We start from the raw sequence: 17,337 nt of genomic DNA, 5'->3' as shown, positions 1-17,337 counted from the left end.
TACCCTCTGCCTTTGAGGGTAAAATCCAGGAGTATAGTTTCCTGCTTGAAAAGATCCGGGTCTGTACCCACGGGAGAAGGAACTCCTTGAGATTCTAGTGCCTCGACCGGGGAATCGACCCCGCATTCTCCCGGCCGAACCAAAAACCTTTCTTATGTCCTTCTGGACCTTTTGTATCGAATTAAAGGCCCCGACACAGCGAGCCATTTCTCTTACAAATTACTCGCAAAATAACAAACCGTTTGCTTCCAAGCCTGACTCTTTCCCAGCTAACTCAGCAAATTTCGGGTTGATTTTCATAAGTAGGCTTTTCCTACGCTGAATACAAAGAGACGCATTAGCGTTCCCCAATAAACAGACTGCTCTCTGTGTCCACTGTCTTAATTCAAGGCTGTCAATAGCAGTCTCCTGAAGATAAGCCTCTTCACAGAGGTCAACAATCTTGGTCAAAGGTCCAAACACATCAAGAAGACGGTCTTGATACCCTTTTAGCCCTTTATCCAGACCCCTCCTCGGGTCCCTTCCAAATTTATTCAAGAAGGTGAGCATCTTGCCATCAAGCTCGGGTGTATACGCTAGCTTATTAGAGAGGGAGGGTCTTGGACACTCCGACTGGAGTCTTGTCCTAACATCTTTTGGCATCTCTCTCCTTATCCAATATTCAACATACTGAGCAACGTGCTTAGACGGGACCACTGTGGAGAGAGAGGGTGTTGAATAGTGCTGGGTTCAAACATAATGTCACCCAAAGGGTCCAAGACGTGATCCAAACCTTGTTTGTCACTCCTCTCCTTTTTAACTCTCTTAATCTGAGACTCATCCTCTGATGATTCAAAATCTGAGGAACATGAACTTATTATATCTCCACTACTGGATGATTCATTGCAGGCAATAGCCCTGCGTTCCCTTTCTGTGGCCTTTATAGCCTTTTCATTGTACTCCTTAAGAGTTTTCCTTCCAAAGCCTTTCTCATTAAAGACCTCCTTTGCTTTTGAAACACTCTCTTTCTTGAGATGTTTCCACTGGGTGAACTTTCTAGTTCCACCAGCAGACAAGGTGTTTCCAACCACCGCTTCAACAGACCAGTATTGTTCCTCATTATGCTTTCCAGCTAATCTCCCTTCCAACTTCTCCATACAATCCTCCAGGTTTTTACCCAACTGGGTTGCTAAGGCAGAAACAGCTTCATCTACTCATTCTTTTACTTTTACCTCCATACCTGTTTCAATCAAACTATTATCCTCCATTTATAAAATTTTCCAACTGAAAAAGTCAAACTAACCAAGAACAAAATTAAACCAGAACACCCTAAAGACTATATCCCTATTTCCAAATCAGTCTCAAAACAAAACCACTACAGACCTTATCAAAGCCAAATTTTTTCAAATCAAGTAAATAGCAATGCAGCAACAGACTGGGGAACACACGATCAACTCTTGACCCTGACAGGAGAATCTCACTAGAAAAAACTGTAACTCGAACTCTCTCGAGTCCCAAAAGATGGCAGCTTTCATTTAAAGTTACTGAGTACAAAAAGACCAATCAAAGATGGCCGCCGCTTCATGTGACCTCGGTATGGTGGTCCAAAAATATCAGCTTCTGGAGAAAAGGCAGATAAGAATATGTCTGGTTCTACTCTATTTCGTTGCAAGTTAAAAATGTTTAAAACAACTTAAATGTTTAATTGCAAGCACTCCAGCTGCGATTGTGTCTTTAATTTAAACTTCAGTCAAGATTTGGAGCGCGAGTGAAAAACTCACGCCCTCAAAACCCTCTTGTTTTTACAAAGAAGGGTTGGTACAGGAGTACAACGCTCGCACTCTCAACTTGATATCTTAAAAAAAGCCTAAGGATCGAGCGCAAGGAGAAATCTCTCTCGCGCTCGCCACGCCAATGAAGGGGCTTAGCGCGCGCGCTCTCCTCCAGTGAGCCCCCAGGCTCGAGCACTGAAACGGAGCCGAATGCAACAACAGATTTAAATCAATGAATACTTCCTAGAGTACAAAGAGAAGGGGCACATTTAACCATATATAACTATATAAGGGGCACATTTAAAAGATATAAAAGATATAAACTATTTAATACTTATCCAGCCAGCGATAAACATCAAGTATTGTTTAATAAATCAATAAATGAATTACTAATTCAGCATATAAAATCATCCATTGTCAAGCAAAGATCACAGACAAACGTCGTACTCAGTCTAAATTAATCCATCAGATATAAAACCTTGCACTTGCAAAAAAGACAGCAAAATGTAAGCACACAAATTAAAATGAACTTATCTTGGCTGTGAGCAGCAACAAAGAAGGAAGATGACTGCCTTAAACAGGATGAAATAGCATTTAGAATGTTGTTTCTTTTTTTATGTTTGAAAAGCTTTATTTAGCAATCAATAACAAATACGACATATAAGCAATACATATAGAAGATACAAAAAACAAAAAGATAACAAAAGAGTTGGCTGATACCTGGAAGAGAAGAATAAAAGCAATTTTGGGAATTTTATATAAAACAGGGAGGGAAAGGAAGGGGAGGAGGAACACAGAAATGGGGGGAGGGGGAATTCCAATACTATGACATAAAAAGGAAGAAGTATACTAGATTGCATATTATATATAAATAAGTATGAGTTATTGATTAAGTAAATACATATATCAGATTAACTATGGTAAAAATGAAGAGGAACAGAGATAATATCATTCAAGGGGGGTTAACATTTTCAGAGGTTAGATGCAAGGTATTTTTTAAAACAATTTGATCTAAATAGGCAGTAAGGGGTAGCCAGAAGATATCTCTATTGACCATTAGTTTACAGAAGGAGGCGAATGCAGCATCAAGTCTATGAAAATGACAGAGGGTATTCCAACAGTGCTGTATGGAAAGTTTTGTGAAAGATTTCCAGTTAAAGGAAATGTGTTGGAAGGCTAGTGCAAGCATGAGATCAAAAAGACCATGGGTATGTGATGGAAGATCTAAAGAGTCAGAAAGGCTGCCAGCGAACAGGAGTGGTATAAAATAAGGAATGGAAATTGTAAACAGACGAGAAATATATGACCAGACTTTTCTCCGAGAAATCGGAAACTGAAGGACAGAGAAAGAGAAGGTGAATGAGATTGGCATTAGAGGAGCCACAAGTCCAACAGTTAGAGGCAGTAGAGGAGGAAAAGCTGGCTATAGAGGCAGGGGAAGTATAAAGTCTATGATAGAGGAAAAACATTGATTGGGTAAGAGAGGCAGAATGCGAAATCTTTAAAGACCTAAGCCAAAGTTTGTCCCAGAAAATGATAGACCACTCGCATCCCAGATCCGATTCCCAAGAGAGTTCCAATTTAGATTTAGCACGATCCGGATTGGGGGTTAAGAAGAATTTGTATATGAGAGAGGCTTTGGGTAGAGAGAGGATTATTTTGAGAAGAGGGTTTTGGGGGTCAGATGGTGATGAAGAGGAGAGGGAATAATAAACGTCAAGAATAATCTTCATAAGAGTAGTAAAATTCTGCAAAAAGGAGCGGGGGGACTTAAATAAAGATTGGAAGTGGGGAAAGGAAGTAGGTGAGACACCATTGAAGAGATGCTTGACCCAAATAATAACTTTTAATCTCCACGCTTTCCCAAAAATGGGTCTGTTATTAAGGAGAATAAGTGAATTATGCCATATAGAGGATTCTGAGAAAGATTCACGGGAGATAGTATTAGGTTGAACCAAAGATTTCAAGAGGGAACAGGTATGTCTAAATAAAGGAAGGGAGGTATGAGAAGTTTTGGCAGAAAAGTTTATAATTTCCTTGAATGAAAAGGGAAATAATAAGGTCTGCTCAATAGAGAGCCGGAGGGGAGTAAAGGGGGAGGTATCGGATATGAGCCATTTCGAGGCAGAACGAAGGGAGGACTTGTGATAGAGACGAAAATCCTGGAAGTTCACTCCACCATTGGATTTTGGTTTATGAAGAGAGGACAAAGCAACTCTAGCTTTTTTATTTTCCAGAGAAATTTAGAGAGACAATACGTTTAAAATAGATGGCGGGAATATGAATGGGGAGCATGGAGAATTTATAAATTAAAATTGGGGCAATCGTCATTTTAATCGAATCTAACCGACCCCACCAAGAAAGAAAAAAAGGTTTCCAAGAAGAGAGTAATTTCTCAATTCGAGACGAAACTGCAGACATATTTAATTTAACTCAGGAGGTGATGGAATTGGAAAACCATATACCTAGGTATTTCATTTTTTAACTGTTCCAAGCAAACCCAGTGGAAGAGAAGGAGTGGGAAAGGCAGAATTTTGTGAGAGGGAGAATTTCAGTTTGATCTGAATTAATTTTGTAGCCAGAGACCTGGGAGAAGGATTCAAATTCAAGTAGCAAAGGAGGAATAGAGGTTTCAGGAGCAGAAATAAATAAAAGGACATCATCTGCATAAGCAGAAAGTTTCAATTGATGGTCACCATAAGAAAAACTGGAAATAGAATCATTATTACGAATAGAAGACAAAAAGGGTTCAAGAGCTAGGACAAAAAGAAGAGAGGATAAAGGGCAGCCTTGAGAACACCACGTTGGAGTGGAAAGTAAGATGAGATGTGTCCATTAACTAAAACCGAGGCTTTAGGAGCAGAATACAATAAAGAAACAAGAGATATAAATGTAGGGCCAAAACTGCACCAGTGAAATGATGCAAATAAAAAGGACCAGTCGACTCTATCAAAAGCTTTCTCTGTTTCGACAGATATAGCCGCCAGAGAAGTGATGAGGGAGGGAGCTTTATTTAAAACATTGAGGAAAAGACGGGAATTATCGGTAGTCAATCTCCCCTTAACAAAACCACATTGTTCCTTACCAATAAGATGAGGCATGAGGGGATCTAAACGTAAGGCAAGTGACTTAGCAAATAATGTATAATCAACATTGACTAGGGATATCGGGCGATAGTTCTTACAAAATGTAGGGTCCCGACCCTCTTTAGGAATGAGGCAGATTGTGGCCTCCTGAAAAGTGCCTTCTGTTTTACCAGCTAAGTAGAATGAGTGGAAAAGCGTTAAAAGTTTCGGGAGTAACAAATCAGAAAAGTGTAGATAAAATTCAACAGGAAAACCATCTGGGCCAGGCGTTTTCCCTTTAGTAAGAGAATTTAAAGCAGTAGAAAGTTCGTTGAGGGATAGATCACTTTCAAGATCAAAAAAGTTAAGATGGGAAGTAGAGGGAGTAGGGAGTTTATCAAGATAAGACTTAATAAAAGAAGAGGAGAGAGGAGATTCTGGAGTGTAGAGAATTTGATAAAAATGTTTAAATTCATTACGTTTTTTTTTATCTTTATGTAAAAGGGAGTTATTGGAAGAGTGAATAGAATCTATAAGGATGTGGTCTTTGCGTGTTTTGAGGTAATTTGCTAAAAGTTTCCCTGCGTTATTATGACCTCCATAGTAGCGGACACTACTACGAAGGAGCACTGAGGACGCGTTGTCAGTAGTGGTTTTGTTAAAAGCGAGTTTAGCACGGATCAATTCTGGTGAGATGGAGTTTTTCGAAGAGATATAAAATTCATGTTCTAGAAGCTTAATTTGGGCTAAAGTAGCTTCCCACTGTTGAAGAAAGCGTTTCTTTTTCTTTGAGATGAAATCTATGATGTAACCTCTACCAGTGGCTTTAAAAGAGTCCCAAATGATATGGAGGGAGGAGCTAGAGTCATAGTTAAGTTAAAAAAATTCAGTAGCAAAGGAACGAAAGGAAGAGGAGAAGAGAGGATCTAAGAGAAGGGAGCTATTAAAACGCCATCAAGAGGACTTGGGATGCGGAGGAAGTAAATCAAGGTCTGTTACAATTGGGGCGTGATCAGAGATAACTATAGGTTCAATAGAAGAAGATAGTAGATTTTGAGACAAAGATTGAGAGAGAAAGATATAGTCTAGGCGAGAAAGAGACGCATGAGGAGGAGAGAAAAAGGAGAAATCCAGAGTGTCAGGATGAGAAAGTCTCCAAGAGTCAATGAGATGCGTCTGATAGAGAGTATCAAGGAATTGTTTGTGAGACTTACGTGGAATAAAACGGACCGTAGACTGGCGAGCAAGAAACGGATCTACAACTTGGTTGTAGTCACCACCAAGTATAAATAAATCATCCTGAAATTAAATAAATTTTTGCATAATCCATGGCCAAAAAGAAAACTCAGGTTGTGTAGGACCATACACATTAAAAACAGTTAAAGGAACAGAGTTAATTAACAATTTGGCTAATATCCATCTACCGTCTCTGTCACTTTCTTGCAATAAAACTTTACATTTCAATTTCTTATGACATAAAATTACAACACCATTTTTTTTTTTAGTAGATGGGGAAAAAAACTGTACCCACCCAGCTTCTTTTTAACTTTAGTGATTCAATTTCTGTAAGATGAGTCTCTTGTAAAAGAACTATGTCAGGGTTATACGAGGCGAGGTGGGAAAGAATTCTCTGTCTTTTAATAGGATTGATAAAACCTTTTACATTCCAGGAGATAACTCTGAAAGCGAAAACATTAAGACTTTAAATAAACAAAATATGCAATGATAGGAAAATGAAAGAAGATGCCAATGAAGAAAGGGAAAAAAGAGGTAAGGGAGGAAGAGGGAAAGAGAAAGGGAGGAGGAAGAATATAAGGAGAGACAGTACACATCCAGAAAGGACGACTGAAGAAACATACCTGAGGGGGGAACAAGGACGAAATAAGACCGGGGTAGTGGCGACGTATGGCAGATGAAACACCCGGACCAGGAAGTCCAGTCACACCAGAACAAGTAGAAGTACAAAGACGGACCAAAATAGATTGAATTTAAAAGAGATAGACCTAACCTGTATAAAAAAAAAATTGGATTAAGAGAGTGTAAAAAGGAAAAAATAAGAAAATATAGAGGATATACATTTAGCAGGATAGGAACGTAAAGACAAATATGGACTATGGGGATAACTAAAACAGATAGAAGGAGATCTATAACAATTAACCATGTAGATTGTTGAAATAACTATATTGAGGATGATAGAGAACATAGATGAACGTTTCTTATTAATAACTAGAGAACAGGTAGGAAGAAGAAGAAAAAAAAGGAAACTAGATTAGAGACGAACATATGGAAGTTATGTCATACATGAACAATGTGAAGACTATAGGCAAAATAAACAGATGAGTATAACATATCAACCAGTAGAAGGACTAGCAGTATCCATGTTAGCTGGAGCATGAGAATGAATAAACTTCCTAAGTTCAGCAGGATCTTCAAAAGATAAGGTACGGTTCTGGAAATTCACCTGGAAAATGCAGGGATGAAAGAGGCCATAACGGGCTCCCATTGAGTGGAGAGGTGGTCGAAGATTAAGGAACTCTTTGCGTCTGGCTGCTGTAACATTAGAGACATCCTGAGATAAATAAACCCTCTGACCCAGCCATGAAAGTTGTCGTTTTGCTCTGGCTGCAGAGAGGATTGAGAGTAAGTCAGTAAACTTCAGAAAGAGGATTATGACTCCTCGGGGTCGACTCGAAGATGAAGACAGCGAAGGTCGGGGATCAAGTCTGTGGGCCCTCTGTATATTGAGAGAGGTTGAGGTAGGCATGTCCAGTAATTTTGGTAGGAAAGAGGTGAAAAATGCAACAGGGTCATCACTTTCCAAAGCTTCAGGTAGTCCATAAATTCGCAGATTGTTCCTCCTGTTACGATTTTCTAAGTACTCAGTATGTTGTTAGTAGCGTAGTTGTAAGAGGCGAGGCGGAGTGGTGGAAAAATTAACCATAGGAAACATGTCAGCATGCAGACAGCATAAAAAAATGAAGAAATCAGGCGGTGCAAATAGGACATGAGATATTCCTGTACTTGCAAAAATAGCAGCAAAGAGCATCGACCATTATCAAAGTGTGTCCCTCGCAATTGCTATGAGCGAAAAATAGGAGGCATCTGCAACAAACAAAATGACGGCCGCTCTGAGGCGCGCTAAGAATCAATAAAATAGATGGGAAGTGCGACGTGCTTCAAAACAAAAAACGGCTCACCATATTCCAGAGGTGTTCCGCCGTTAATTCTGTGAATGTCCGTGTGGCGGAGGTGCGGGGAAACGCACCTAATTAATTTTGGCAGCGTCCGGCGAGCGGAGCTCCCGATTCAGGCGGCCATCTTGCTCTGCGTCGTAACCACGCCCCCCTGGTTTAACTATTCTAAGTTATTTTTTATTGTTTTGTAGTTGCTGCTGAGAGTAAGCAGTCAAGGATATATGCATAATATTGTCCTCAGTGCCTTGCCGCATGGTAGTAGGTGAAAGTACGTAAATCTACTACAGTTACTCATGGTGAGGTTACATATTTACAAGTTACATAAACACTAACAATTACATATTAAGAAAAGTTGGAACGATTAGGGATGCATAAATATTTCAAACATATTTACAGAGTTGAGGTGGAATGTCGAAGTACCTCTCTCGTGATTGTCAAGTAATGGTCAGAGTCAAGCCTTAGGATGTAAGGACAACTGCGTGGTGGGGAGCTAGGCAAGGAGAATTATGAATAAAAGTGTCTTTGGAAGGGACAAGTTTTAATGTCCATTTTGAAGATCCAGAAAGAGGTGGTGGTGCAAAGGTTTGGAGGTAGTGAGTTCCAAATTCAGGTTGCATTACCTGATAAAGATTGCACCATAAGTCTTTCCTTTTTGAAAGCTGGAGGATCGAGCAGTAGATTTTCAGCATCACATGAGGGCCTGGAGCCACCAGAAATTTTAAGTTTGTTAGCTAGATAGCAAGGGGTGGAAGTGTGAATATATTTATGGGTGATACAGGCAGTCCTAAATATTGACCTTGCTTCAATAGGAAGCCAGCGAAGAGATATCAGCTGGGTGTGATACGGTTTTTTCTTTTGGCACCGTGGACAAAACACACTGTCGAATGGAGGACGTATTTTAAAGGAGAGAGGTAGGTCTTGGGGAGGCCTTTAAGGAGAGAATTACAGTATTCGAGTCTGGAGAGTACCAAAGATTGAACAACAGTTTTTAGGTCTTTTTCAGGAATAAAACTTTTGATCCATCGGAGAAGGTGCAATTTGTAGTTTGCCTTTTTGCCCATGGTGTTAATTCGGGGATGGAGGTTTAGTCGTGTGTCCTAAATGACTCCTAGGATTCAGTTTTAGGTGGTGAGACGTCATCCATTCTTGGATGGAGTTGAGCATAGTACCAAGGAGTGAGATGTTGTGTGCAGAGGTCACCTTGAGGTAGAGTTGGGTGTCATCAGCGTAGAGGTGATAAAGGATCCCAGTCTTTTTTAGTAGGTCTCCTAACAGTTCCATGTAAAGATTGAATAGAGAGGAGCAAGGAAATAGCCTTGAGGGACGCCTTGAGGGACGCCTTGAGCCACAACCTTTGAGTTTGAGAAACAGTTTTCAATTTTAAACAGCTGAGTTCTGACCGTGAGGTATGATCCAAACCATTTAAGAAAAGGCACCTTCACCGATAGAAGGGTGAACCTTTGTCTGTCTGTCTGATAGGATGACTGCCTTTCTGCAGATCATTGCACATACTGCCTACAGCTTTTCCATCTACAAATCATTGTTTTTAGGCTTAGTAGTCTAATTAGTTCAATGGAAGCAGAGCAAGACTACAACACCCAGAATGCATCAGGGGATCTTGCAAAATGTAAGGTCTAGAAACAGGTTGGGCAGTGACCTGGAAGGACGTGGCCACCCTACTGTCTGTTCCTGTAAGTACTCAATTACACTATTAGCGGCCATCTCTTACATGTTTTTCTGTGTCCCTGTAAGTTTAACTTTCTTTTACCTTTTTGATTATAGTTTTGGAGAGCCCTTATCTTGAGGGGCTCTTCAGATTGTAAACTTGGTGCTCCTTTGGGGCATTTTTAGTGTGCTGTGAGAGGCAGAGGCTATTTCCACCTTGTAGTGTCCCAGGGTAACCCCCATCAAACCCTTTTGATTATGCCCTGAGTTGTGGAAGCATTTATAGGACTGAGCAGATTAGGGCTTGCCATAGCTGCACTCATGGAAAATACCTACTAGCTTCCTCAAGTCAAAAGACTTTGGCAGGAGTGGGAGGATGGGGGACCTACTAGTGAACATTATGAGCATGGTTTTTGTAATAATGGTTTAAATATTTAGAACTGCAGTGCACCATAAATGTTTGTGAGAGGTACTGCTAGATTCCACAACATATTTCTCTCTTCTATTTCCAGTGATGTCTTATGGGAACTCACAAGGTTTCTTGGCAGATCATGCCCCTTAAGGTTGTACGGCTATAGGTAGGCAGTGGTCTCCACAATGGTTTCTGAGAAGAGGGCGGCATGTGCCCTTCACAGGAAGCCCTCATACTAGGGCCTTTTCATATCTCTTCTTCAAGCTTTGTAACACATCCCCATAGATTTAGGGTGCCTAAACAACGAATCACAGTCAGAAGAAGGTTAAACGCATGGCTAGCTCCACATTATTAGCCCTCCTGTATTTCTCCTCATGTCCCGAAGCAACCTTGTCTTAGCCAGCACTGGGAAGCCTACGAGTAGCCATGCGCTTTAGAAATCCACATCGCATGTCATATAGTCATGCATACTTTTCACTTTTTTCCCACTGACTCTGTTTTGGTGGGACTTTTGTCAACTTTGAAATGTGCCTGAAAAAATAAATCTTCTATTACTATTTTATGTCTATGTAAAGTGTCTGTAATCTCTGTTCTAGATATATTCAAGGCTTCAGGAGTTTAAGAGGCAACTGATAGTTAAGGAGACCCTCTCAAAGATCAAGCTTCGATAGTTGCCACTCACTTGGGGTCAAGTAAAACCAGTTACTGCTTGAAAGTAAGCAGGGTACACAAGCTGCTTTTTAAGGGAGAGCACCGATTAAGAACTTCACACTGCTTGAACCTAGAATTCTTCTTTTCCACTAATTACTCAAGCAGGTAGAGAAGTGGCTATTTCATGAATGAATGGCTCACAAACCAGACCATGTGCAACTACATTTCGATACGTGTCGTTCTGAATTTCAAATCGGAAAAGCAAACTAGAAGAATGTAGGGGCATATCAGCATGGCGACGCTGTGAAATTATCACCGCTTTTGCGTCCGTTTTTGTGCAAAAAGCGGCGATAATTTCATCGCCTTATCAGCAAAGACACGCTATTGCATGTTTTGCTGATTTAGCACCCCTTACCACAGCGTCCAGCTTTGCATCTCTAATGAGATACATGCTTTTGAGTTAGCTTTTGAGTTAGCTAAAAAAATATGTTTAATGCATATAGAGGAAAGTTGTCTCGTTATTGATAAGTAATAGCTATAGAGATCTTCACTTGCCTTCTTCAGTTGTCCAATGCCAGTAGTGGCTAGCTTATCCAGTATCTAGTGATTTCTGTTTCCATTTCATTGCATTTCCGTACTTGTAGTTTTGATGTTTCACATAATAAAAAAAATACAAGATGTTCCTGAATGTAGACAAAAATGTTGATCTCAGCACTGCACCACTTTTTTGTTTGTGAAGGAGTGTCACTCACATTTTAACGGGTGGCATACAACTAACACACGTAGGCCCACTGCAAACTGAAATATTACACATATGCATAACAACAATTTGGCAGTTATGCAAGTCTGAAGGATCCACTTCAGCACTCTGGGATTGCCTTCTGCCTGACCTGGTTTGTCTATAATCCCCCAGCCCAACCAATGTAACCACCTCAAATCACATTCTAACTTTCCCTTAAGACCAAAATAGGGTTGTCTCAAGGACCTACACCTGGATCCTAGACACTGCTGAACTGTTGATGTTTGAACTGTGCTCTTTTTGGAGGCTGTTAGACCTGGCATCCTTGGCGTGGTTTCCCCTGACTTTTTGCCTCTACCTCCTCTATTTTTGACACTGTGCTGGATTTCGTTCTTGCTGGTTTAGATGTAATGGGCACTTTGCCACTGCTGATCAGTGCCAAAGTGCAAATGCTCCCTATGTAAATTGTTATTGTGATTGGTCATCCATGATTGGTATATTTGTTTTACCAGTAGGTCCCTAGTAAAGTGCACTGAGTGTGCCAGGGATGGTAATTAAAATGCTACTAGTGGGCCTGCAGCACTGATTGTGCCACCCACACGAGTAGCCCCAAAGAGATGTCTCAGGCCTGCCACCGCAGTGCCTGTGCGCAGTTTGCTAACTGCCATGTTGACCTGGCCAGTGTACCTATTTACCAGACCTTACCCATCCCTTTTCTTACACCTAGGACACCCCTATGGTAGGCCCAAGGTACCCCCCTGGGCAGGGTGCAGTGTATGTAAAAGGTAGGACATGTACTAGTGTTTGTAACATGTCCTGATGGTGAAATACTGCCAATTTCGTTTTTCCCTATTGAAAGGCTATCTTGCCCATAGGACAGAATGGGGAATGCTGTGTAACATGTTTACTTGCATATCTTCCCATAGGAGTGAGATGGAAAATTGGAGTCTGGTATCCCTGAACTCAGAATTTAATAACACATCTTTTAGGAAGGATGGTTTTTAGATTCTGTGTTTGAAAATAGCACTTTTAGAAAGTGGCTATTTTCTTGTTCAACCTTTCTGTGTGCCTCTGCCTGTTTGTGGATTGACTGTCTAGTTTGAGAGTGACATGGGCTGGGGTGGCTCCAGGAGTCTGGGTGAGTCAGCACCAGGCTGAATAGACCTATCTGCATTTGGAGTGGTGGGAGGAGTAGCACATGGGCTTGAATAGGGTTGTGCCTGCCTTCTACAATGCTGGCTCCACCTCCTGTGGTGTGTCTGATGACCCTAGCCCACACTAACAAAGGAAGAAGTTGAGCACTGGCAGAGGGCACACAGAACTGGTTTGGACTGGGTCCAGGACCCCTCACAGATAGAGAACAACTACTTGGTGTATAAATATGAGAGCTGAAACCCCTGATCTTTAGACTACTTCGTGATCAAGAGAAACCTGTTGCCAAAGAGGACAGCTGAAGAGACTGAGGAGAAATACTTCCCTTGCTGTGTGTCTGGGGCTGGGCTGAAGTTTGCTGTTTCTGCTGAGAAGAGGATCAAGGGACTTTGCTGTGAGCTATGTCCCCTGCTTGAAGAAGGACTTTGCTGTGTGCTGTGTCCATCTGAAGAAAAGTCTCCAAGGGCCTTCAGAAGAGCCGGCCTCCTGTTTCTGAAGTCCCAGGCACAAAAGGACTTCACCACCAGCTTCCCTGACTTCCTTGCTGGAAGTTCTGATCTGCCCTGAGGTGCCTGTAACTGTCTGTGAGGCCCTTGCCGCTGGGAACTGGAAGCCCAACGCAACAAGGGAGAAGTGTGATGCCGCCGCAGAAGCCACCGTCGCATCACCAAGGAAGCGTGTCGCCTCTGCCGCTGTTCGCTGTCGCATCACTGGAGATGCGTGTTGCTGGACCGTCGTATTGCTAAGGAAGCGCGTCTCCACTGCCGCTGATCGCCATCGCATCACCGGCGCGTGTCGCAGGGCCTGTCGCGGCTCTAAGTAACCACCGATTTCGCCGCACGGCCATCGGGCATGCACGCATCACATCCACGTTGTCGCATTGCATCAGAGACGCCATTTTATCACACCGGATCGTTGCAACATATCGAGGCGCCATCTTGTTGCATCACAGCCTGATCGCACAAAGAGTCGACGCATCGCCTTCTCCGCGACCCTTTTGTTTGTTCTGTGTTATGCATCTAAGGTACTTTGAGAGAAAAGTGTCGCATTTACCATCTACAAGTTTATTTTTCAGCTTCCCTTTTTTAAGACATTCTACTGAGTATTTGTATGTTGGATGTTTGTCATTTTGGTCTTGTTTAGTTTAGATAAAGATATTTTATTTTTCTAAACTGGTGTGGTGTCCATTTGTGGTGTTTTCACTGTGTTACTGTGAGTGTTGGTACAAATACTTTACACATTGCCTTTGGGATATGCCTGTCTGCTCATGCCAAGCTACCAAGGGGGTGAGCTGACTAGAAGCAAGGGTCCCTATTTGGACAAAGGTACCTACCCCTGCCAACTAGAGACCCCCAGTTCTAACATTGGTGGGCAGGGGTGAGGATTTGAACTTGTATTTGTACTTGACCCACAGTGATTGGTGTACATCACTAGATTAGTGCAGACCACTACGCAACCACATACTGTGTTTTCGTTTTGGTTCTATTTTTGATCTGATCCTTGAGTCATCCACGCATTATGTCTCAAAATGGTAAAGCAGAAAGTGAGAAGGCAGAATTGGAGTTTCACATTGAGGAGTTGTATTCCTACAAGGTAGATCAACTCAAACAATTTTGAAAGGATTTGGGATGTCCCACGAGGAGTAGCGCTAAGAAGGATGAGCTACAGAAGGCCTTAATAGTCTGGTGGGAGGCCAAAGGAGCAGAGGACCCAGAGAATGTAGAAGTGGATGAGGATGCACAAGGGGATGGGTTTGGGTCACAAGATTTGCCTGTCCCAAGGGCAGCCTCAAGGGCTGCCAGCGTCCATTCCGTAGGAAGTCTCTCCCAAGAAGAGCGGGAGGAGAATCAGAGGATCAGAGCGCATGAGCTGGAAGTTTTGAAACTACGGAACCAAAAGGCAGCAATGGAGGAAAAGCGATTGCTTTTAGAGAGCGAAAAGGGGGAAGAGGAGAGCAAGAACACTCTCGCCCTGGAAGAAAAGAAATTGCTTTTGGCTCATGAGTTGAGCGTGAGAGAACTGGACATTAGGGCCAAACAAATGGAGTCCAGTTCCAATGGTGGCAGCGCACAGCCAGTGCAAGGGGGTAAGGTGTACATACCCAAAAAACACTTTGAGGCCTCTGGGAGGGCTGTTTTACCACCTTTAGAAAAGGTGGGTACCCTGACCTATGCCAATATGATGGAGGCCTTATGCCTCAAGTATGGGCTCACCCCAGAACAGTACAGAGTGAGGTTCAAGAACTTCAAGAAGCATGATTCAGACACTTGAGTTGAATATGTGAGGGTGTACATGCGTGCACTAGAAGGTTGGATAAAGGGCAGCAAAGTTACTAATTATGAGGGGTTGTGCCATCTAATTAGTTGGGAGCACTTGAGCAGTCTATGTGTTCCAGAGCTGCACCAGCATCTTTTGGACAGTAAGTTAACTGATCCCAGTGAGCTTGCTATGGAGGCGGACTGCTGGACCAGCACCAGGGTCCACAAGTGGATTGTGGGTGCCACAGCCAAAGGTGGGCAGGGTCCACAGCAGAAGAGTAGGGAGGACAAAGGTAACAAAAAGGAGTTTTCTAAAGGGGCCCAAAACAGTTCTGAGGGAAAGGAGTCCCAGCCCCCCAGCCTAAGATGTCGCAGCCCCCTAAGGGCGGGCGTAACTTTCAGGTGTTGGTGGTATTGGTGGTGGTGGTGGAATTGGTGGTGGTGGTATTGGTGGTATTGTTGGTGGTGGTATTGATATTGGTGGTGGTATTGGTGGTGGTGGTGGTATTGGATTGGTGGTGGTGGTATTGGTGGTATTAGTATTGGTGTTGGTACTGGTGTTGGTGGTGGTGTTGGTGGTGGTATTGGTGGTGGTAGTGGTGGTGGTAATGGTGGTAGTATTAGTGGTGTGATATTGGTGGTGGTGCTGGTATTGGTGGTATTGATTGTGGTATTAGTGGTGGTATTGATGGTGCTATTGGTGGTGGTGGTGGTGGTGGTGGTATTGGTGGTATTGGTGGTGGTACTGTTGGTGGTGGCATTTTTGGTGGTGGTATTGTTGGTGGTAGTATTTGTGGTGGTATTGGTGGTTGTGGTATTGGTGGTGGTATTGCTTGTATTTGTGGTGGTGGTGGTACTGTTGGTTGTATTGGTGGTGGTGGTATTGGTATTGGTGTGGGTATTGTTGATGGTGGTATTGGTGGTGTTGGTGGTGATATTGATGGTGGTGGTATTGGTATTGGTATTGGTGTGATTATTGTTGGTGGTGGTATTGGTGGTTTTGGTGGTGATATTGATGGTGGTGTTGGTATTGATGGTTGTGGTGGTATTGTTGGTGGTGGTATTGATGGTATTGGTGGTAGTGGTATTGTCGTTGTTAATAAAAGTGGCTTTTGAAAAAAAATCATCAGGTGGCTTAGTGCAGATGACATGTAACACAGATGTGTTATTGTCAGCTTCATTCCATTAGCACACGATTATGTGCTACTGGAATTCACATGACTTACTTAATTTGCTAATCATTTCTAAATCCATTTTACTTGGGGGGTTGAAATAGACATGAGATAATGCCGGGTTAAAGTGATAGAAAGCGGGTGCCCGTGTTACGGGGGAGGCCGTGCTGCTTAAAAAAACAAAAGTGGTTTCAGCTGAAGCAGCGCATGTCCGCCTGCAGTAAGAGAAACTCAATAAAGTCATTAGTGCTTACAGACTAAATAACAGGTCCCGTGTAACAACAGAAGTAAAGGGGCCAGTAGCCATGGGAGGTTACAAATTAAGACATGGCCTGTACTAAGGAGGTACCAACAAGCCTATTAACGAATCCAAAGGCAGCATTTACGAAAGGCAATGAAACAAGCCAATGAAAAATATGGGTGGAGAGTGGGCGCAGAGTCTCTCCCATGCTCAACTACAGCAGTCTCGCAGAGCGAGCAACGCATGTGCGCTGCAGCTAAGCTCGACCTAAAAATGGGAACAAGCAAAACTATAACAATTTACTTTTAGAATAAGAGAATAGGTCAGTCAATTTTGAATGAATGAGAAAACATTTAACAGGCATGGTACCAGTGATGGGCCCTTGATGCGGGTCAGGTAAGGAAACCCAAGAATAGGTGAGCTGTTAGTAATTTGTGAGGGTAAACAGTAAGGGCAGAATCTTAATTTCACAAATCAAGGAAGGCCACAGCTGGTACAAAGACTGAGAAAGCTTTCCCAGACCTAAATTGGAGTTTAAAGCATGGCATCGATAACAGCTTCTTATCTTGACTCATCAGAGCATGCCTTGGAAGATGAGAACTAATTCTGTCTGCCAGGAGTGCAAGGCCAATATGATGCTGGCATTTAAACAGGTTAACTCCAGCATTAAATTTAATATGATCCCTTGCAGCCAATCAAGTAAGGAGCATCTGAGCTGGGATACATGATTTTGTCTTCCCTGGTAATCAGCCAAAGTACTGCATTGTGAACTGCCTGCAGTGTCTGTATTTTAAAAGATGAAAGATCTGAATAAAGGATGTTACAATAATCCTGTTTCAAATTCATGGCTTTGCTTTCTGGAAAGGATTTATGGGAGGTGAAGTGGAGGGATAGAATTGGGTGGAATGTAGTCATTAGATGATAATAACTCCTCACCAAGGCATATATTTGGGCACCTAGGGTCATCTTGGCATCGAATAAAAACACCAAGGGGCAGATTTACATAGATTTTGCAACAGGCTGCATCACCTGTGAGG

The sequence above is a fragment of the Triturus cristatus genome, chromosome 4_1 (genome assembly GCF_964204655.1).
Source record: "Triturus cristatus chromosome 4_1, aTriCri1.1, whole genome shotgun sequence".
NCBI lineage: Eukaryota > Metazoa > Chordata > Amphibia > Caudata > Salamandridae > Triturus > Triturus cristatus.
The sequence above is the reverse complement of the archived record's forward strand: the minus strand, read 5'-3'. Positions refer to the sequence as shown.